This window comes from Protopterus annectens, chromosome 2.part2 (assembly GCF_019279795.1).
Source record: "Protopterus annectens isolate FY-2018-M chromosome 2.part2, PAN1.0, whole genome shotgun sequence".
In the NCBI taxonomy this organism is placed as follows: Eukaryota; Metazoa; Chordata; order Ceratodontiformes; family Protopteridae; genus Protopterus; species Protopterus annectens.
This window is the reverse complement of record NC_056730.1, coordinates 928124626-928148041: the sequence shown is the minus strand read 5'-3', so window position 1 is coordinate 928148041 and position 23416 is coordinate 928124626. Positions and strand designations below refer to the sequence as shown.

General features: G+C 36.1%; 1 protein-coding gene across 4 annotated transcripts in view; it reads left to right on the top strand.

The window, feature by feature from the left end:
* The window catches only part of SSBP2 (single stranded DNA binding protein 2), a 1934337-nt gene that overhangs the window by 506386 nt on the left and 1404535 nt on the right, over positions 1-23416 (top strand). The window lies entirely within an intron of this gene.

Below are 23416 nucleotides of genomic sequence, written 5' to 3'. Positions count from 1 at the left end.
GTAACAACTTTATGTGGCTTGAGGGAGAGATCTTCTTGCAAAAGGTGGCAGTTTTGCCAACTGCATAATGGCTCATTGGGAGACCACCTTCCTCTTTAAAATGGCTGTGTTTAAAGAAAACATAGCATGGTACACAAGGTACCAAGATGATATGTTCATTTTGTGGAAAGGGCCGACTGAAGGTGTTCAAGAATTTATTGAATTGATTTCAGCTTCAACCAATTTTCTTGACATTAGTCTGCATAAGGATGTGGGTAGAAAAAGATTTAAAAGTACCATCTACAGGAAGCCCACTTATTCCAACTTCATTTTACCACCAAAAGAGAGCAGTGGTTAAGGGGCAGTTAGTCAGGGCAGCCAGAATGATCTCGATGAGAGAGATTTCACGGATGAATGTTCTAAGCTTGAACGCATGTTTCTTAAGAGAGGATACCCTCTGAGCCTAGTTTCTGGTATCTCCTCCGAGGTCATTACTAAAAGGCAGATTGGCTATTTTACACCTTTAGGTACAACTCAAGCTTTGGCTGAGGACTTCTCCCGCTCACCAGAGGGTTGTTTCTTTATGTAACACCAAAGACTGCCACCACACAAGTTTTGTTGTTACCTACAACCTTAACCACTCTTTTATTAGACAAACTCTTTATAAGAACTGGGCCCTCATTATGGAGGACCCCTCCCTATTTAATCTTTTGGTAATAAACTCAAGATTACCTTTTAGAAGGGGCAGAACTTGAAACAGTTGCTGCAATATTCCATTAACTCACACCCCAGTACTAGTAAAGGCATGGTTAAATAATCACCATTTTGAAATAAGGAGAGGGTATATAAACCTAATGGTAGATTTTCATGTGAATCGAGCACATTTATGCTGTTAACAAAAGGGACACAAACAATGCTTTGGCTAGGAGACCATGCTTTTAAGTTCTCTGTGTTAAAACAAATTAATACAGACATTAGATTAATCTAGAAATTGATGAACTCAAATGGCAAATTTCTAAAATGGTCTCTATAAAATGTTTTCTAAAGAAGTTAGCTTTAAACAGATAATAGTTTTACTGGTTTTACATGTGAGCCTTCAGTTTAGTCAAAGTATTAGTGTCATGGAAGATTTGTTTTAATGGTCTAATAAGTATTTTTTATTGGATTTGTTTAACAAAAATTTTATTAATTGTTTTTTTAATATTCACACACAGCATCACTATTCTTATATGTTGGTTCAATTGATAGTTAGGACTCTGTGACTCAAGAGTATTTGCCTAAGGTGTACTCCTTTGGCTTTTTAAAATCTACTGAATTGTATCTGTCACTTTAAAACTATTCAATTAGTTTCAACAATCAGTTAATTGGCATTGTATGTGTCATTTATAAGCTTTGCAAAATGGTAGTACCTTGTCTGAAGAAGGAAAAACACAGTTTGTTTCCGAAAGCGCTAACTCAATAAATTGTTTGTTTCAAGTAATCTGCTAAGCCTTTGGTGCTTTTGATTACCATTTAGTGAATTCAGTTCTCACCGTAGCTGTCAACCTCTTAGCCCAGAACACCTGAACAAAGCCAACAATGGAAGAATACAGCCCCCAAACATATTCAGTGAATTCAGTTCTCACCATAGCTCTCAACCTCTTAGCAAAAATTACCTGGACGTAGCCAGTAATGGGAGAATACAGCCCCCAAACATATTCAGTGAATTCAGTTCTCACCATAGCTCTCAACCTTAGCACAAAAAACATGGATGAAGCCAATAATGGGCGAATACAGTCCCAAAAATAGGGACAAATTTCAAATATCCATCTTATAAACTTAGAAAATTGCTAGAATAAAAGGTTTTGTGTAACCATGTACTTTCTGAAGAATATGAAGTCTGAAATTCAAATGCTTGTCATTTTTATTTATTTAACATTTTTAACCAGGAAAGTCTGACTTGGAACAAAAGCCAGTTTTCAGCAGAGCCCCAAGGAGAAACACTCCAGACACATGTCTTTGTAAGATGGGAGGGCACCAGAGCACCCAGAGGAAACCCACACAAACACAGGGAGGACATGCAGACTCCACACAGAAGGCACCCCAGACAAGAATCAAACCAGAGAACCTGTAGCTGTCAGGCAACAATGCTACCACTGTACCACTGCAGTACTGACTGTGTAAAGAAACAAGAATACAGAAACCACAGATTTTATGAGAAACAGAACAAATATGAGGCAAAAATCTGCAATTTTTTTACAAATGGTGGTGGTAGGGAATTCAGGCTCTTGCCACTGGGCCCAAAGTACAGGGTTCAAGCCTGCGGTATTCTCTACCCACCACCATGTATCTTGAGTTCTCTAGCCACCAGTATATAGCAACTGGGGCATTTTACACACACACACACACACACACACACACACACACACACACACACACACACGCACACACACAAAGTACCTGTTCCTGAGTCCATCTGCAGCACCTGAATTCAGTGTTCTCAGTTCCTGAGTCCATTTGTAGCTACACTGTATCCTCAATCCTGTCCTGCACAAGCTAACTATCCTCCCGGCTGGTTTCCTAGCTTGCAGATGATGCAGTCCAGAATTCTTCCATTTTATGCGGTTGTCACCGCATAGACCTCTGGGCATCTGCAGGGCAGAGATGCGTTCCCCCTATCTGGACTGCTGACACAGCAGTCTGTAGTTCTCTGAGTTACAGGAACTCCAAGCATGCATGGGCGGAGTTCCGGGACTCGCAACTGATTGTTTTATTTTGTTTTTCTTCTTCTTTCCACAGCTGAGGGAGCTGCAGTCCTGCAGTCCTATAGCATGAGCCTCCCCTGACATAAATGTCCTGGAATTGAGGGAAGTTCTCTTCTCTGCAAGCGTTCCACACATCCCTTCCTTCCGGGACCATTGCAATTTAGTCAGACAACATGTCAGTCGTCTGATACATCAGCAAACAAGGCGGAACCAGGTCTTACCCCCTGTGTCGGGAAGCCATGAGAATTTGGGATTGGGCAATGGCTTCCAACTGCTTTCTCATAGCAATGCACATTCCCGGGAGTTCCAATCTTATTGCAGACAATCTGAGTAGGAACATTTTGATGCCTCACGAATGGTCCCACAGTCCGATAGTAGTGGCTCAAATCTTCTGCCTCTGGGGTAGGCCTTGCTGTGACCTGTTTGCTTCACCCCTAAACAATAAATGCAGAAGCTACTTTGTCCTGATTCCCCCCCTCAGGGGGAGTCACCGAGGGATGCTCTGACGCACAATTGGTCACCGGGTCTACTGTATGCTTTTCCCCTCATCCTGAAATTTCTTCAGAAAGCTCAGAGGTTGAGAAGCAAAGTGATCCTCATTGCACCTTATTGGCCCCATCAAGTCTGGTTCCCATTCCTATGGCCTCACCTGATTCACAGCCCATGGATCTTGGATCATTTCCAAGGACGGCTGTCTCATCCTCAGGGACTTATTCACCCCAATCTCCACAGCCTCAAGCTCACAGCATGGCTTCTCCACTTCCAGTAATTGTCAGGCTACCTGATATTTCATCCCCTGTTTGCGAGATCCTCCTGACTTTATACAAACCTTCCACCAGAAAACTTTATTCCAGTAAGTGGACTAGTTTCTCTAGATTGGCCAAAGAATATAACATAGACCCCTTTTACATGCTTAGTCAGAAGATCCTACAATACCTCACTACACAGTTGCATGCAGGAGCTTAAGCATCGACAATTGCAGTGCATTATCAGCTGTTGCAAACTTTCACAATGGAATTGACAATTCATCTGTTATGTCACACCAACTGTGCAAAACCTTCATGAAAGGAGTATTACATATTAAACCTCCTGTCAGTCCTCCTCTAGAGCCATGGGACTTGACTTTGGTGCTTCAGTTATTAACAAGTCCTCTCTTTGAGCCTTCTAATTCCTGTGACATCAAATTTTTGTCTTGGAAAACTCTACTTCTAGTAGCCCTTACCTTAGAGAGAAGAGTATCTGACTTGCAAGTCTTAAACGTCAAGAGACCATACTTGATTTTTCATAGGAAAAGAGTTTCTCTACGTACTGACCCCTCCGTTTTACCCAAGATCATTTCTGTTTTTTTCATTAACCAATCTATTGACCTACCGGTTTTCTTTTCCCACCATTCAAATAGAGGGGAATGCCTTCTGCATACCCTCGATGTTCATAGGCAACTTTGTTTCTACTTGGACAAAACTAAATCTTTCAGGAAAAAGGGTCAGTTGTTTGTGGCCTTTACAGGACCCAGATTGGATAAGCCTGTTTCCAAAATGACTTTATCCTCTTGGATCAAACGTCATTACTTTCATCTACCATCAGAACAAAGTGACCTTACCTTCCAAAATAAAGGCTCACTGTACTAGATCGATGGCTACTTAAGTGGCTTTTCATTCCAGTGCCTCTGTGAATGATATCTGCGCAACAGCTACTTGAGCAAGACCTCATACCTTTAGCACTCATTACAAATTGGATCTGGCTTTTGGGAGACTATCATCTTTTGGTTCTATGGTTCTCATCAATGTCCTTCCTTAGGGCCGCCAAAGACTCATGTAGCTGGGGATTCTGTCCTAACAGTAAGGAAAGAATAAAGATTTACATCAGACAAAGAAGTTATGTCTTACCATACGTTTCCATCTGTGTTCTAGATCTTTATTCATTCATTACTTCCTGCCCTCCTTTCTCCTGCCTGGAGTCCTGGTGGACTTTAGGATTTCCTTTTAGTTAAGGTATCTGCTCAGACAGAGCCTCCTACGATCACTATAATTACTTCTATACTATAATGGCGGGCAAACTCGACCTGAAGAGACTATGAGAGGAGCACTGTGGGTAGGTCATAGCTGAGAGTTTTTGTCTGGTGTGAGCTTTGTAACGGCCGTGTCAGTTCCGTGGATGGAACCAAAGTCCTAACAGTAATGAATGAATAAAGATCTACAACACAGATGGAACGTTATGGTAAGACATAACTTCTTTTTTTCATTATTAGATCCTTTAAGTATCAAATCCAAAAAACTGACCTCATGTCCCAACTGTAAACCATCAAACTGAAATTGAAATCTATTTTCCTGTAAATTATTAATAAACTGATGAACCAAAGTTTTACCCCTTTACATAAAAAATTAAGTCATCTCCGCAGCGATAATATTTAACTACATATTTCTTAAAACAATTTTGTTTATGCAAATACTCCAACTCACATTTTGCCATAACCAAATTGGCATACATGTGGGCAAATAAATCCCCCATTGCAGTGCCTTGCTTTTGATGTAAAAGTTCATTTTTAAAACTAAAAAAATTATTTTTTTAAACAAAATAATACCATTTCAGTAATATAACTAGTTTCAGGAGTATCTCCCAAAAAATACTGTAAGGCATCTACTGCATGACTATGTTGAATATTAATATATAAACTAACCACATCAAGGGTCATCCAGTACATGTCATCCTCCCGCCCTATAAATAAAATTTTCTCCAAAAAATCTTGAGTGTCTTTTATATAGGAAGGAATCTTTTGCACATAAGGAAAAAGATAGCTATGGAAGAATATACCTATATTATGCAGAAAATACCTGCAAGCAGACACAATTGGACAACCTTTCATATTATCCAGACCTTTATGTATTTTAGGGGACAATAAAACATATCTAAAGTACAATTCATAGAGCAAACTTTTTTCAACATAATTCTTAAAATAACCTAATCTGCACCCCTTATCAAGTAACAATTGATATTCCAAAAGTGCTTCATTATAACAGTCCGTACTACTTCTTTAATAAATACATTCATTAATTAAATGTTCATAACACATTTTAGCATACTGCTCATAATTCATAACAATCTTACCACCTTTAAAGTCCATCATCAACCTTTCAATAGCAAAGCCAAAAGTAGCTGAAAAACACCGTATTAGTAAATGGAGGTATAAATATGCTTTTACCTTCAGCACTTGTATGTAAATTGCAATGTGCATTAGCACTTATTTCATCATCATATATATTATCAGACATGCAGGAATAAATGCTATCTTCTGAGCTTGATAAACTGTTTTTTATATCACAGTTCACATTACTATTACAAAAATATGTCAAATGTAACTTTCGTATTAAATGATTTTGCATTTCAGTACATATAACCTTGGTAGAACCATTGGAACATATTTTAAACCCAAATTCAGCACTGATAAAATAATATCAGATAGTTCACATCTAGAAATACTAACAACTAAGCAGTTCAAATTGCAAAAAATTATTGCCATCTACCTCTTTTAAAGAACTATTTAGATTGTCCATGTGCTTTATCCGAATTTTGTCCTGGTCCACTTCTTCCCCTTTTCTTACCATTATGATGATTGTTCACCATAAAACCCTTTCCGAAATCTCTCTTCATGTCCCTCTGGATCCTGTGCCACCGGTCAAAGGGGGAATGTACCCTCTTCACTGTCCCAATCTGTAACTATACTTTCCAAAGAACCAAATGAAACCACTATAGATTTCTTGTTACTTCCATTCTTAAGTGACATTATTTGATGCCCACATGTTGTAAACTTCCAAAGAAGGGCTTGACCATTTTTATAGTTTTGAAGGTCCGTTTGAGTGTATTTTTTTTCTTTCTATTAAGTCCCATTCATAGGACTTGAGTTTGTCATTAATATCAACCAGAAAAGCATCACATCGGGAAGAGGTCAATTGTACATTCAACTCTGGACATAATTTCTGAGCCTCTTCCTTGAGTTTACGTTGTTTATTTATGTCCCTGTTTAATAATATCATGACCTATTCAAGAGAACAGCAATGAACTGCTGCTATCCACTGACATTTAAACTCTTTATCTTCACTGCAGTTAGGGTCAGATGGCATGCTGGCATGCTAGGGCTTTTGAAAGCTCACAACCCCCCAGGTAATATGTCCATTTCCAAATATCTATGGAGGCTTAAGATATTAAAATGTACATGTGTTTCTTTAAATAACAAACTTTCCAGCTTACTGCATAGGTCCTGTAGTTCATCCAGAAAGGAAGCAACCTTACTATCACTCACAGTAGAAAATGGGTTTTCCATATGCAGATCTCTGTCTTCCATAAATTTCTTCCAAACTCGATTAGGTAGACTCACACTGTTGTTAGCTCTCTCTTCTATATGGAAATTATATTGTTCCATAGTGCATTGGGACCCATCAGAAACACCATCTTGAAAAATACGAGTTCATTTCAAAGAAGCATCTCTAGCCATAAGTAGAAACTATACTGCACAACATGAAAAAATAAAAATACAGAAACCACAGCTACAGAAACAGCAAACAAACTAATTTATTATCTCTCCAGCACCTCGGCTAAAAGCCTTCCAGGAGTACAAACAAATCAATAAAAGCATAGCATTAAATAGCCCAATACATAAAACAATTATCACATAATTAAAATATATAACATTTTTGGTAAGATAATAATTTTGATTGTGGAAAGTCTCTCTTCCATGGTAAAGAAAAATATATTCCATTTATTTATATGGTTTTCGTAGAAGTTGGACTATTATTATAATCAATGGCAGTTATTTTATTAATATTATCAGCAATTGTTATTCCTAAATACTTTCTTATCTTTACCTATATCTTCTGATCTACTAGCATGAACAATTTCTTCCAACCTTGATAATGATGATCAAATTGGCTTTATTTTAAATAGAAACTCTTATGACAACATCAAATGAATTCTAACCATAATTGATTATGGAAATAGAGGAAATGAGAACTTAATCCTGGTACATCTAGATTTTGATAGTGAATTTGATTCAGTCAATCGGAACTCTCTCTCATTGGTTCTAGAAGAAAATAATTTTTCAAGTAATTTTATTCATCTCATTAACCATCTTTATGTTAATTCTTTTGCTTATATAAAAATATGTTCATACACTTCAGAATCAATTAAGATTTCTAAAGGAACCAAACAAAGTTGTCCACTCTCTCCTTTATTCTTCACCTTAGTTATAGAACCATTTGCTAATTTGATACGATCATCCTCAAATATTACAGGTATTCAGATAGACAAGAATCTACCTTCCAAGATTCAACTGTTTGGTATAATATCCTTATAAACTTTTTAATGAGAGTCCATTATTGAGTTTCAACAATTTATTTCATTAAAATCTTTCAAAATTCTTTTAACATATTTATTTATTTACTAATAGGATAACTAAGGGGATAAAGATAAGAAAGTATTTAGGAATACTAATAATAACCAATACTTAATACTAAAATATTTGTTATTACATTCCTAGTCAACAAACAAATTTTATATATATATATATATATATATATATATATATATGTAAAACATAAAATTGTTTGTTAAAACCATATATTAACACATACTACTTTGAAAGCCTAATATATTGTGACATACCATCATTTTTAAATATGGAACTCAGCTTTTAGTTTTAAATAACTAGAAATCGAGGCAGTTTCATTAAGCCCAGGGGGTGAATGACATTGCATTTAAGTTGCCACATTAATTTTCTATATTTGAGATAGGTTTCAATTCCCCCCCCCTTTATTTCTTACTTGTTAAAGGGCACTGAACTTAAAATGATGGTCAGAGTATTCCATAATATGCGTATATGGTGCTTTCTTAACATAGTTCTTCCTAATGTCGTACAGATGTTGATATATACGCTTGTTAAAACTATTAATAGTTTTTCCAATTTAAAAATTATGACACTGTTGACAAATAGCAATATAAATCAAACATCTGCTGCCACAGTTGAATTTTTGCTTCAAGAATACCCTACCATACCTCTGTATATAAAGGGACTCGTTCTCTAAAATGTATGGGCATTGAGTACAATGCCCGCATTTCCTCATTTTTACCTTTGGTGTCCATAGTTACATTTAATTCAAGAAAATTCTTAAATGACATGTCCCTCTTATAAACAACAACTGGCTTATCTCCAAGTTTGCTTTTATACTGTTGCTCTGTGTCAAAAATGATCCAATTATGACTTAAAATTTCCTTTATTCTTCCATAAAAATGGATTAAATGTTAACACTATGGCATTTTGATAGGGTTTGTTTATTTTATTTGTAGGACTAGCCTCCACAGTATTGTCTATTTTACCCTATAATGGTAGAAAATGCCCTTCTATTCTCTTTGATAACTTCCTGAAATATAGGTTCTACTAACTGTTTAGGATAACCTCTTCCTAATAACATAGCCTTTAAAGTATCAATTTCCTTCAGCAAAAGCCCATTCTCGCCAACCTAACTCCTTGTCCCTTCACCAAGGATCTTTTTTGGTGCACTGGATGGGCACTAGTAAAATGTAAGAGTGTATTGGAGTAGGTTGGCTTCCTGTATAATGTAGAGGTAAACATATGATTAAACTCGTCCTTACATATAGTAATGTCCAAAAATGTATCCTGTTTTCATTTGTTTCCATTGTAAACTGTAAAAAATGTGTACTTGAATTCAAAAACTCAAACAATTCCTGTAACAATTCATATGTACCTTCCCGTAGGATGAGAATATCATCCAAATCGCGTTCATAGAATTTACAATATCTAAATAATTCTGATCTAAACACTATGGTCGTTTCCCATTCAGCAAGTACAATATTGGCAAATAGGGGCACACATGCTGCCCCCATGGCTACCCCTATTTTTTTCTTTAAAATGTTGCCCTTCAAAAAGAATGAAATTATTTTTAAGTATGAGGTCCATCACTGTTTTATACATCAATATTCTGGAATGTGTAATATTGGAGTGCTTACATAGAAAGTCATAAAACATAATACCATCATCATGTGGGATGACGGTAAATAAATCTTTGACAATTATTGTAGCAAAAATTAGATGGTCAGTGTATAAATCTTGATGTATTTTCTTAAGACAATCCCAAGAATCCTGTAATATGTGGGGACAATGTTTTATTAAATCTTTCAAATTCAGTTCAGTAAACTTAGCCATAGAAAATGTCTTCGATGCCTTAGCATTGACTGAGTCTTAGGGGGATCAATGGTGGACTTATGGATCTTGGGCATACTAGATATTGTAGGACTACGTGGATTTTCCTGTTGCATATAATTTAACTCAGTTACGGTAATTTGGTAGTCTAATAATAAATCAGTAAGTGTTATATCTATGTTTCTATATGCAATATTGAGTTGGTTAATAGATGCTTCCTCATATGTATCACTATACAAATGTGTTAACATTTTCTATATGTAAACCTTTTGGCCCATAGCCACCAGTCCCCCACCCTTGTATGGTTTCATTAACCTAATCATTTTGTCACCCACTATGTTAGAAAGTAAATTCTGTTCATTGTCTGTTAAGTTGTTAACATAATAACTATTATTGAAAAAATCTCCCTGATCTGTGCAGTACAGAGACTCTCATAGGTTCATAGGTTCATAGGTTCATAGGTTCATACTAGGCTATCTGCCCTAGGGCATTTATAAGCCTAGCCAGAATTTTAAATTAATTTTGCTATGCCTTTTGTTAGTATACTGTGCCTCTGTCTAACAGTGACACAGAAGTGATACCGGGTAAAGATCTCCCATCCACTCATCAAGATTCCTCTTGAAAAGAGTCAATGAGGGACTCTGCCTAACCTGGACTGGGATTTTATTCCAGAGTGAAGGGAGCCTCTGGGTTATGAATCTGTCCCTCCAGCATGTCCTATTTATTTCAGTGCTGAGGTTCAAGTCTCATGGGATTTGGATTTTTGAGGTGCAGCATGTCCCTTAATTCTGGGTTGGACATGGCCTTATACGTCAGGCACAGGTCACCTCTGAGCAGGCGGTATGCCACTGAGTAGAGTAGAGCTGGAGTTTCTTTAACCGGGCAGCATATGGCATCTGTTTGAGCCCTTTGATCCTCTTGGTGAGGTACTTTTGGGGTCTTTCCAGTTGCTGCAGGTGTTTGGTAAGGTACATCCCAAAAGGGGCATTATGGGCCTAATGAGGGATGAGTAAAGCCCTAATCTAGATGTGAATCCCTTCATGATTAGGTGGGCTATATAAAATGTTTCTAACCACTTTTGGTTGTCAAATGAGAGATTGCTATCAACTTGGGTCCCCAGGTCCCTAATTACTTCTTCTGTACTTAATGGATTACCACCTATGTGGTAATTTGTGGGCACTTTGTTTTATGACTATACACTTTTGGCGTTTAGCTTGAGGCCATGGCTCTGGCACCAGTTGTCTGTTTCGAGGCCCTTTTGGAGGATGCTTGTGTCGGCTGGAGAAGTTTGCAGTCATCCAGTCCTTCCGTGTTGGCCTCAAACAAGAGAGGTCCCAGGACTGAGCCTTGTGGGACACCACTTGTAACTGGTTTGGAGTCTGACATGGCTCCAGCAATTCTAACCATGTGGGTTCTGTCCTTGAGCCAGTTTGCAACCCATCTAGTGACATAGGGTTTATATTTAAGCTGGTGAGCTTATCTATAATGCCAGGTCCAGATAGGCTGTGGACCACCTTCCTTCACAATGGCCTTGGTGACTGTTTCAAAGAAGTCAACCAGGTTTAAGAGGCAGGATCTGCCCTTACAAAGCCAAACTGGGTAGGATCCAGTGTCTGTAGGTCCCCAATATCTTTATTTATGAGGTCCATGATGATCCTTTCCATAGCTTTGCAGACTAAGCTAGTCAGGCTTATGGGATAGTTTCCAGGGTCCGCTGAGGCACCACCTTTGTGGAGAGGGACCACTGTTGCTGCCACTCTTTGGGTACATATCCTGTAGTAAGTCTGAGCTTGAACAGTAGTTTTATGTTTGGGTTTAGCTCTTCTTGGAGTTCATAGCCTGGGACACCGCCTGGTCCCATTGATGCTGTGTTTTTGCTTTGGAGAGGGCGGCTCCCACCTGAGCATCTGAGATGTCAGGGATGTTGGCAATGTCTGTGGGATCAGTGTATTTTGTCATTTTGGACTAATTCTGAGCATATCTGGGAATTCCCACCCAGGTTCCTAACATAACTAAAGAAAGCCTTGTGATTATCCTTAGTGTCCTGTGCAATATTTCTCTCAAGCTGGCATTTTATGAGTGCCCTTAGTTTTTGCTAATACTGATCAGAGATGCCTTCCCTTTTGGGATTTTGCTCTATCATGTAGTAGCTTCCTCCTTCTATTGTATAGTTTGTTTATGGCTGGGGTCCACCAGACAGGTCGTCTGCCTTTGGAGGATTGGGTCTTGGTTTTATTTGGGATTGCATGATCCATGCAGTCCTGAAGGTGTTCATAGAATGCATTTATAAAGGATTCTGCAGTCTGGGCCAGATTTTCCACAGGCCCGGGGCTTTGAAGGATTCCACCTCGGTTTTGAGCAGTGTGAAATTTGCTTTAGAGAAGTTTTTCACTGTGGTTTTCTGGGCAGGGGGTGGAGTCGGGATGTGAATATCCAGTGAGATCAGTTTATGGTCTGATCTTACCAGTGAGGGATACACTTCTGGTCTGGAGCATAGAGTCCCCATGTTGGTGATGATCAGGTCCAGTATGTTTTCCCTCTTGTGGGAGTGGTAACAAGTTGTTCCATAGCATTTGAGTTTATGAATTCTAGGAACCTTTGGGCAAGGGTGTTGGAGCTAGAGTAATGCTCCCAATCTATGTTTGGGTAGTTGAATATAATGGTGTTCGGAGAGACCTTCATATTTTCCAGTGTTCTCAGGAAGGCGAGTGGGGTTCCTGGGTTTGGGAGGGTGGTCTGTAGCAGGCTATAAACTGGAAGGCAGTTTTACCCACTGTTAGTTGCACATGGATAGTCTCCGATGCTTCGTGCTTTGCCACCAACCTGGAGGTGTGGGTATCTTTGATGAATATCGATACTCCCCCTTTGTGGTTCGGTCAAGTTTAAAAGCATGGTATGAGGTATAACCTGGTAGTGCTGGGGTGCTCTCGGGACCCCTGAACCAGGTTTCTGTTACTGCAACCAGGTTTCTGGGTGCAGAGGTGGCTTGAAAGTACTAACTTTCCTACATAACTCAACTGGTCCAAATTGTATGTCATTATCAAAATATAACCTCAAATTAAGTTTCCTGACAAACTATTTTAACTCAAGTATAGAGTTCTCTATCTTCGGTCTTCATGTAGGGACAAAATTCAGTCCTCTTTGGAATAATTCTGACCATTCATGCGTAATAGTAGCTGTGCTCAGGTTATATATTTTAAAATCACCACTTGTATTACTGATAATGTTGTTCAAATCAATATTTGTGTTAGTGATATCACCATGAATGTCTACCTTCTTATCAAACCCCTCATCCCCCTCCCCCATTGGGGTCTCCCCCTCTGTGGGTAAGAATCCTAATAATTCATATTGTCCATTCTCGATGTGTCATACTGTCTCCCCCCTCTCTGTTCTCACTGTTGCCTCTGGTTCAGTAGGCATTCGGACCTCCTCAGAGGTTCTCCTAAAGGGGCACCCTGTTCATTATTAACAGTTTCAGCTATGTTATCCTCTACATCTTCTTCCTCAATAAAAGCATTGTTCTCCACCACATGTTGGTTAGGGGCTTTGTTGAAACTGGGGAGGGAGTATGCATTACCTCTATCGTAATCATTGCTGCCCCTGTTAAGTTTTTTAACTTTCTTATTTTTAATAAAAAAAATAACTTTATCAATGTTAACAAAAATTGCTCTATATTCATTTATTTTATGATTAAAACACAAATCAGAAATAATTCTGTCATTTAAAATGTCCACATTGCTTTTAAGAGTGTTAATCTTCCTTTTATTTCTTACTAACAGTTCAAGCAGTTTGCATCCATGTCTGTTGAACATATTAACCAGTTCCTTGTGCAATTCCGAACCATTGACCAGTCCTGTAGGAAATTTCCATGAGCGTAGGCCCTTTGGTACTTGTTCTCTACGCAAGCATTCTTATGGTAACTGTTGTCAATCTGAAGTTTCTGTAATTTTAGAATCTCCTGTTCGAAATTACATATTTGCTGGTCTAAAGTTCCATGATTAACACGGCTGCTAGTTCCTACAAAAACGTCTGTTTAACTCTCTTGTAGCTATTCAGTAAAAGAAAACGGCATGTATGTATCCCCATGCTGACTGTTTTCATTGCTGGAGTTACTGAACCCTTCTCCTCCTCCTGCTGCCGACCTAATAACAGGTTGCGGTTGTGTTGTCTCTGTGGTAACTGGGCTACCCTGCCCAGGAGGAATCAAGCTAGTCTGCGAACCACCGCAGTCTGTTATATCTGCTGAATTGCCATTATTAAAGGTCCCAAAAGTAGTTGGACCTGGAGTAGGTACTTTTCCAATCCCAGATTGCTGTTTTATCAGCACTTTGATAAGTGCTGTACGGTAACCGATAGAGTTTTATTAAACTTCTGTAACGAACCTCCAGTACTGGCTTCCACCCTCGCCACTTGCTCCACTTCCATAACTTAAAAACCAAAACGAACAATAAAGACTAAGAAAACATAGAAAAAGAGCAATATGGCTCGCAGGTAGAAATCAAGAACACCCTTTATTTAGCGCTTTTGTCGGCTGTTGACCAGTGACGACTTCAGAATAAAAACGCACTCCATACAAAATTTTTAAATACATACTGAAATCATGTGACTTCACTAATAGGATAACTATCCAATTAATTAATAAATTCTTTACTAAAACAGCTCCACTAAAGTAAGGGACAGCAGGAATTATATGAAAAAAATTAACTCAAGGGGATACACATAAAAAGCATGTTATACTAATAATAACCAATACTTACTACTAAAATATTTGTTATTACATTACTAGTCAACAAAACAAATTTTATATGTATATATATATATATATATATATATATATATGTGTGTGTGTGTGTGTGTGTGTAAAACATAAAATTGTTTGTTAAAACCATATATTAACACATACTACTTTGAAAGCCTAATATATTGTGATATACCATCATTTTTTAAATATGGAACTCAGCTTTTAGTTTTAAATAACTAGAAGTAGAGGCAGTTTCATTAACCCAGGGGGGTGAATGGCATTGCATCTAAGTTGCCACATTAATTCTCTCTATTCGAGATAGAATTCAATTGGACCCCCCCCCCCCCTTTATTTCTTACTTGTTCCAGGGCACTGAACTTAAAACGATGGTCAGGGTATTCCATAATATGCTCATATAGTGCGTTCTTAACGTTGTTCTACGTAATGTCATACAGATGTTGATATATACGCTTGTTAAAACTATTAATAATTTTTCTAATATAAAAATTCTGACACTGTTGACAAATAGCAATATAAATCAAACATCTGATGCCACAGTTGAATTTTTGCTTCAGGAATACCCTACCACACCCCTGTATATAAAGGGACTTGTTGTCTAAAATGTATGGGCATTGATTACAATGCCCACATTTCCTCATTTTACCTTTGGTGTCCATAGTTACATTTAATTCAAGAAAATTCTTAAATGACATGTCCCCTCTTATAAACAACAACCGTCTTATCTCCTAGTTTGCTTTTATACTGTTGCTCTGTGTCAAAAATTATTCAATTATGACTTAAAATTTCCTTTATTCTTCCATAAAATGGATTAAATGTTAACACCATAGCATTTTGATAGGGTATATTTATTTTATTTGTAGGACTAGCCTCTACATTATTGACTATTTTACCCAATAATGGTAGAAAATGCCCTTCTATTCTCTTTGTGATAACTTCCTGAAATATAGGTTTTATAAACTGTTTAGGATAACCTCGTCCTAATAACATATCCTTTAAAGTATCAATTTCTGTCAGAAAAAGCCCATAATCACTGACCATCCTCGCCAAGGATCTTTTTTGGTGCACTGGATGGGCACTAGTAAAATGTAAGAGTGCATTGGAGTAGGTTGGCTTCCTGTATAATGTAGAGGTAAACATATGATTAACCTTGTCCTTACATATAGTAATGTCCAAAAAATGTATCCTGTCTTCATTTGTTTCCATTGTAAACTGTAAAAAATGTGTACTTGAATTCAAAAACTCAAAAAAATCCTGTAACAATTCATATGTACCTTCCCATAGGATGAGAATATCATCCAAATAGCGTCCATAGAATTTGCAATATCTAAATAGTTCTGATATAAACACTGTGGTCATTTCCCATTCAGCAAGTACAATACTGGCAAATAGGGGCGCATATGACGCCCCCATGGCTACCCCTATGTTTTGTTTAAAATGTTGCCTTTCAAAAAGAATGAAATTATTTTTAAGTATGAGGCCCATCACTGTTTTATACTTCAATATTCTGGAATGTGTAATATTGGAATGCTTACATAGAAAGTCATAAAATATAATAATACCGTCATCATGTGGGATAATGGTAAATAAATCTTTGACATCTAATGTAGCAAAAATTAGATGGTCAGTGTATAAATCTTGATGTATTTTCTCAAGGCAATCCCAAAAATCATGTAATATGTGGGGACAATATTTTATTAAATCTTCCAAATACAGATCAATAAACTTAGCCATAGAAAATGTCTTCGATGCCTTAGCATCAACTATGGGTCTTAGGGGGGATCAATGGTGGACTTATGGATCTTGGGTATACCAAATATTGTAGGGGTATGTGGATTTTCCTGTTGCATATAATTTAACTCAGCTAGGGTAATTTGGTTGTCTAGTAATAAATCAGTAAGTGTTATATCTATGTTTCTATATGCAATATTGAGTTGGTTAATAGATGCTTCCCCATACGTAAGAAGAAGTCACTGGTCAACAGCCGAAGAAAGTGCTGAATAAAGGGTGTTTTTGGTTTCTACCTCCGAGCTGTATTGCTCTTTTTCTGTGTTTTCCTTAGTCTTTATTGTTTGTTTTGTTTTTTAATTTATGTATTTTACCTTATTTGCATTTGATTTTAACTGTTCAATTTTAGTTTTTTTTTTTCGTAGAACTAGTAGGTCCTTGTCCCATTGTTTCCTCTTTAAAGTATATCAGGCTATAATTCTACTGTATAAATATGCTTTTAAACCGTTCCATAAATGTATCTTGGATATATCCTTTGTATGGTTAATTTCTATAAAAAATTTAATTTCCTTTATAAAAAAGTCTTTTGAAATCTTTTAGATTAGTTATATAGGCAAGTATACGTTTAATAGGAATACTGTTGCTATGTTTTGAGGTTAATTCAAATGTTAAATCATTATGATCTAAAATAGAACAAGATGCAACCTTAACCTAGACAAAACTGTTTATTAGATCATTTGGTCTATAAACTCCATCTTTTCTAGCTTGAGTTCCATGCTTTTCTTCTCTTTCTAATGGTGTTAGTGTAATCATCTTTTAGAATACATTTAAAATCACCCACCAATATAATATTACCTTTTGAAATCTGTACAATTTGGTCAGAGTTGTTCAACAGTCTTAGTTCCTATTCCTGCTCAAAGCAAAACTTTGTCATCATTATAGCAACTAACAATTTTACAATAAGGTAAAGTATTTCTCCACAAAATAACCCCCCCTTTTCTGATTCAAATGATAGCTAGTTAGAACAGAATGTGATTTAGTATTGAGCCTGCCTATATTGATTTGCAGTAAGCGAGTCTGCTGTAGAAAAATTATCTGGGAGTTAAATAGTTTTAAAAATTTATTTAAGTTCCCTCTCTTATAGTCATTATTTAGACCATTAATGTTTAAAGAAATGCATTTAAAACGAGACATATGTTTGATGCAACACATCTACATAAAAAATGCACATAAATTCTAAGTAGTAGTTATGTCTTTGAATCACTCCCCAACTTGGAAACAATTTATTTGTCAAAATATAATCATCAAAGGTAAATCTATTGACTATAATAACAATAGTAGACACCCACAAGTAACAAATGACTTTCTTAAGTTGTAAACAAACTTTTATGTAACCCTTCATACTCCATTTGAATAGTAAAACTATGCAAACTTTCCCACCCATCGACACACATGAGACTAAATTCTCTCAACAGAAGTAAAAATACAGTGTAATAAATTAAAGGCTCCTTCATGCCTGTTATTTATTCTTAAATATTAAGAAAAAAATGTAAATATAAAATGGGAGAATAACACTATAACAATAGTAATATATCAGTGAAAAATTCAGGTACCATAGGGATTCCTCTAGCAAAAGGAGACTAATAATTATAACGTAACCTAGCTAGTAATGCATAATAATTCACATCAAAACTTGTAAATATTGTAAACTCCAGGAAAAAATATTTGTACTCGAAGACTTCTCATTAATCAATATGTAACATTTTAAATTGGCAAAAAGATGAATGATATGCAAAATAGAACATTTGTAGTACATGACCACTAGAGATCATAATGGATCTTTAAAATGTCAGAAGAAGAAAAACTTTTCACCCTAATATAAAAGTCTGACTCTTTGAATAATTACTTTAATATTTATTCACAATATAATAAATGATTTAATGATAAATAGTGAATAATGAACACATATACTTATTTTTTTTAATTATTGCACTGACCGTAAGAGTACATGTTCCAGAACAAATAGAGAAGCATGTGAAAGATTTGAATTCATTACATTTTAACTGAGCATATGCAAAAGATTATAGATGAAGAGAAAAATAAAAATCTAAGAATCATTTATGTAAAATCATCATATTATAAAACCATTTAACTTGTAATTATCATCTAATATATAACAGAAATGGCGTGTTTATCTTTAGCAGTCAGTCAAAGAGTTACAAATCTAGTAAATTATTTTAAGAGGTTAATGCTGCCAACAGCTTTTGTCTGACATTCACTCATGTCCCTGTTTTGAGTATAAGTGAGCTCTACCTATTAGGACATTGTGTGAAGTTTAATCAGAAAAGTCCTCCCCCATTTTTTTTTTTTTTTTAAATATGTATGTCAGACTTGCACACAAACAGAAATGCATCCAGAATTATTCCCAGATGAGTGGGTCAGTTTAACAAATGCAGCAGTTTTGATTTCCATAATGGCTAAAGGAACAAGAGTAAGTAAATTGTAAAAAAACAACAGGAAAAGATAAACTAAATCAGGAAACTTGGTCTGACATTAACAGACAGGTATGATAACTATGCAGTAACATTTATGTCTGCTGCAGTCTAACTGAAAATGCATGCATTGACAATAAATATAATGTTAGAACAGTCCTATAAAGGAAGATATTTGGCCTAGGTGTGCTGCTAAATATGTAGCATTAATACTATTACTCGTGGCACTATATAAGATAGAGGAAACATACATGTAGTGAATCCATTGAAGGATCATATTGGCTTCTCACCGAGTTGATGTTCAATTAACAATCTGGGATAATTAGTTGGTATGCTAAGAAGATACTGTTTGCAAAATCAGTGGGAGATTATGCAGAAGTGATGGTTCAAAATCCAGGACCAGTCATACATCCATAACTGATAAAGCATGCTATAGTTAAAACACAAAGACTGGTTGTGTTACTGTGTGACTGCATAAAATGATGGTAATTTTTGAATGCCCCATGAAGTCTGACATTCTTATCATTACCTAATTTACTTACCTAATTTATTTGTGCCTCAGACATCAGTAATGCCTACCACATTCCTTCTTTTCAGCTGGTTAATCATAAAGGCACAGACAATAAACCACATCCCACAATGGTCGCACTGAATATCCTGTACTGCCCATTGTCACTGGCTGTCACCAGCTAATAAAATAGTAAAAAAACAAAATAAATAAAAATCAAGAGAACAATGCTGTAGTGACAAGTCCCTTAAGAAGCTCAGACAGTGGTAATCAACTTTGGTTTTATAAATAAAATTAATAGAAAACATACATACATAATGTATTAATAAGTGTTCTTATAATTCTTATATCGTGTTTTACAGAAAAATAATGTAGCATTTAAAACATAATCAGCATTGGCCTTTTTTATGCAGCCAGAAAAAGTCTGGTATTGTGCAAGACAATAATGACTTTATTGCATCATGATTGTAATTGCAGACAAAACATTCATTTATGTTTGTCACTTTTCTTTAATGACCGCACTGAAACACACTTGACTAGATTAACTATGAAAAATGTATTGCTGCAGATTCACATATACTTTAAATTCTTGGGGGTGTATACAGCAGTAAAGTTTAGTTCAGTAACACATGACATGGCAGACAAAAAAGAAAGTACACATCCTGTACAGCATGGGGCAATGTTTTTGTTTAAATTGCTGTAGAAACATTTCTGGTTTAATATCCATTAGATGCCACTGGAAATGCTTCAGTTTGGCATAAAGTATAGAAAAACGAACATTCAGTTCAACATAAAAAGACAGTTCTGATAGTTATTCATGTGGAAAATTCAGAATACATTAGAAACAGCAGAGTGACAAACACTTTTGACCTTAACAGTATGGGTTTTGCCAGATAGTCATTAGCATATTCAGCAACCTATTTAAAAGTTAATGTTGAATTAGGAAATTTAGCTAATAATCCCAACATGAATAACACTGGTGAAGACACTGGCAAGCTCTGGGAAGGGAGTATAGATTTTATGACCCTTGATATTGGCCTCTCTTTCGAAGAACTTAACCAAGCTCAACAGGCACACATTATTCCTTACAAAGCAAAAGTAGTATGTGTTCAGGAATTTGAGATCACTTTTATTCGTATTTATTAGTTCTGCATATTACATTTCATAGCCTTGTAATTGTAACAAAGAAACTAGTAGGCCAACAATTACAGCAGTAAGTAAAGGGACCACCTTACTGCAAGAGCAGTGCACCTGTTTGCCACAGCCTAGAATGTAACCAGTGAAAAGACGTAAACTAAAGAGTTAATGGAGGAGTTTCACTAGATGAGAATTGGCACTTTCAGACAGGTATCCAGGGATAACGACAAAAACATTGAAACTAGAAGTACTTATCTTGATAACAAAACACAGCACAAGCAGCTCATCTGAAGTAATCACAGAAATTGATGTTGTGTATTGTTCGTGACGTTAAAATACCTACAGTCTTTTCTTTTGGACAGCTGACTTTACAAACATTTGTTGCTATTTACATGATACTCCTTGTGAAGTCGATGGGAAGATCCTGACAGTGAAATTTGAGAAGACTAATTTAGAAGCTTGAGCATAGATGCATTAGGTTTCACTACTCGAGCGATCATCAAACGAGGCTAAATCAAAAGGTACCAGTGTAGCTCTACTTCTCCCTCCCCAGCCCAACAACACCCAAAAATGCACAACATCCCCCGGATCAATAACCACAAAACCATCCACCCAACATACATGGCCAGCGTATCAATGCAACCAACCAGAGAAAGCAGATAACAGTTGGGAGGAAAAGACACATCTCAAAACCAAAAAAAAAAAAATACATTGAATACACACAAAAAGACAGCCCACAAAGCAGGAACTCCAAGACTATTAAGACCAGTTGCCCAGTCAAAGGAAAACAAAGCATCCATTTAAAAACGTTGAGAAGTTCAACCCTAAATGGCTGCTGTCCCCAACAATACTCTAAATGCAAACATTCATACAAAGGGAGACTGCCACTAAACACCGATACAGAAACCCATAAAACTTACATCAAGAACACATACAATCACTAAACATTGATACAGATACCCATAAAACTCGCATCAAGAACACATATAATCATAAAACAAAGAACCAGAATGGCAGCCAGACAAAATACAAAAACAAAAAAATGGGATAATAATACGATATGTCATTCAACCTAAGTGGCACTAGAAAATGTATTCAGTGATGCCCAATCAATCACAACCTATTAGTTTTAGGTTCATACCCTAATGATGACCAATGTAACAGGTTAAACACTACTATTTGAATGGAAAGGGGACAATTTTTTTTAACTAGTAGAAACCGAAGGAATGTTAGAAAAAGATAAAATTAGCCATAGTTCTGACTTTATGATTGTCTAACTTATCCCATAATGACTTTATATGCATTTTAATATGTTAAATAATAAATTAAGGGTGAAAGAAAGAAATTATTTTTGTGTAAGATATAAATGTAACAGAAGAAAAAGAAAAAAATTAATTTACCTTAGTATAAGGACATCTGAGGCTCCCTTTGCTCCCAGCCAGACACATATGAAGCATGTTCACTTACAATATGCAGATAATGAAGGGACAAGAAAAGCAAAAATGAAGACATATTTGACATAATGTAATTCATTGCTGTTTAAGTCATTTATTTTTTTTTACTCTTTCTTCTCACTTGTATTCCATCTGGATTTTTCTGCTTGTCTGTTTAAGGAAGTACTGCTCCAGTTTATATCCATTGTGTGTTCAAATATGTTATTTGTTTTCAAGTAAGATGAAGCCACTTCCAGGTTATCAAATACTTTAATATTGGGAAATTGGGAAGAAAGATTTTTAGTCTGTCTGGAAACAATAAATGAACTTTAATTTGTTTTGCTTGAGTTCTCTTATTAATGGAAGGAAACACTTTCTTTTAAAGATGACTGAGGTGGAATAATCATTGTCAAAATAAATGATTCTGTCATCAATTTTAATGGGAGACTTTGCCCACGCAGTTTTAAGAATTAACTCTTTATCTTGTGAGGAAAAAAAATCTACAATAGTAGATCTCAAAGAAGCATTATTTTTTGATGAAGATATTGAAACCAGGGACCTGTGTGCTCTTTTGAAGCCAAATGACATTGCTTCAGGTAAGTTCAGTATCTTGGGAAGCCAATGTGTCAAAAGGTTTGTCATATTGTTTCCCTCTATTTTTTCTGGCAAAGCAAAGAGCCTAATGTTATTTCTATGAGACCTATTTTCTAGGCCATCAATTTTGTTCAAAAGAGTGGTGTTCAATAAAAATTCAGTATTATTTTCATCCTCATTTAGTCTCCCTTCCATATCATTCAGGGAATCCTCATTGCCAGATATTTGAACTTTCTGCTGTGGCAGAGCTTCATATATTTGGTCAATTTGTTTAGAACATTTCTCTTTGACGTTATCTCGCTTTGTGTCTATTTTATCCATTTTTAAAGATGGTTCCTGGATATTAGTAAGGACTGACAGAATTTCTTTTTTAAAAGATGAATCCTGTGAGTTTACTTGCAAATTACTCATTTCCAGGCTGTATATGTAGATATATTTCAAATATGAAAATTGACAGGAAAGTTTAAATTGTCAAAAAGAATTTTGAAACTATCTTAGAAGACACTTTGATTTATATAATACAGCTTCAATGATTTATATAATACAGCTTCAATGAAATTGATAAAATAGTTCAGTAATGACAATTCCTGTCAGAAAAAACAATATCTAGCCGAGCAGGAGAATTCTGCTGCTACTCTGTCAGCATCTTAGCTACGCCCCTCAGCTAGAGGTATTTCTGAACTGTAGACCTTGATGAATAACTAACATAATGCAGTTTTTCAGAAGAGCGGTGTCATTGAGAATAAATCTGTCCTTTGTGCTCTAGGTGGTTGCTGACCTTTTTTAAACCTGCTGTTATAGATGTCTGCTTTCTTTGTATTAACTGGAAAAC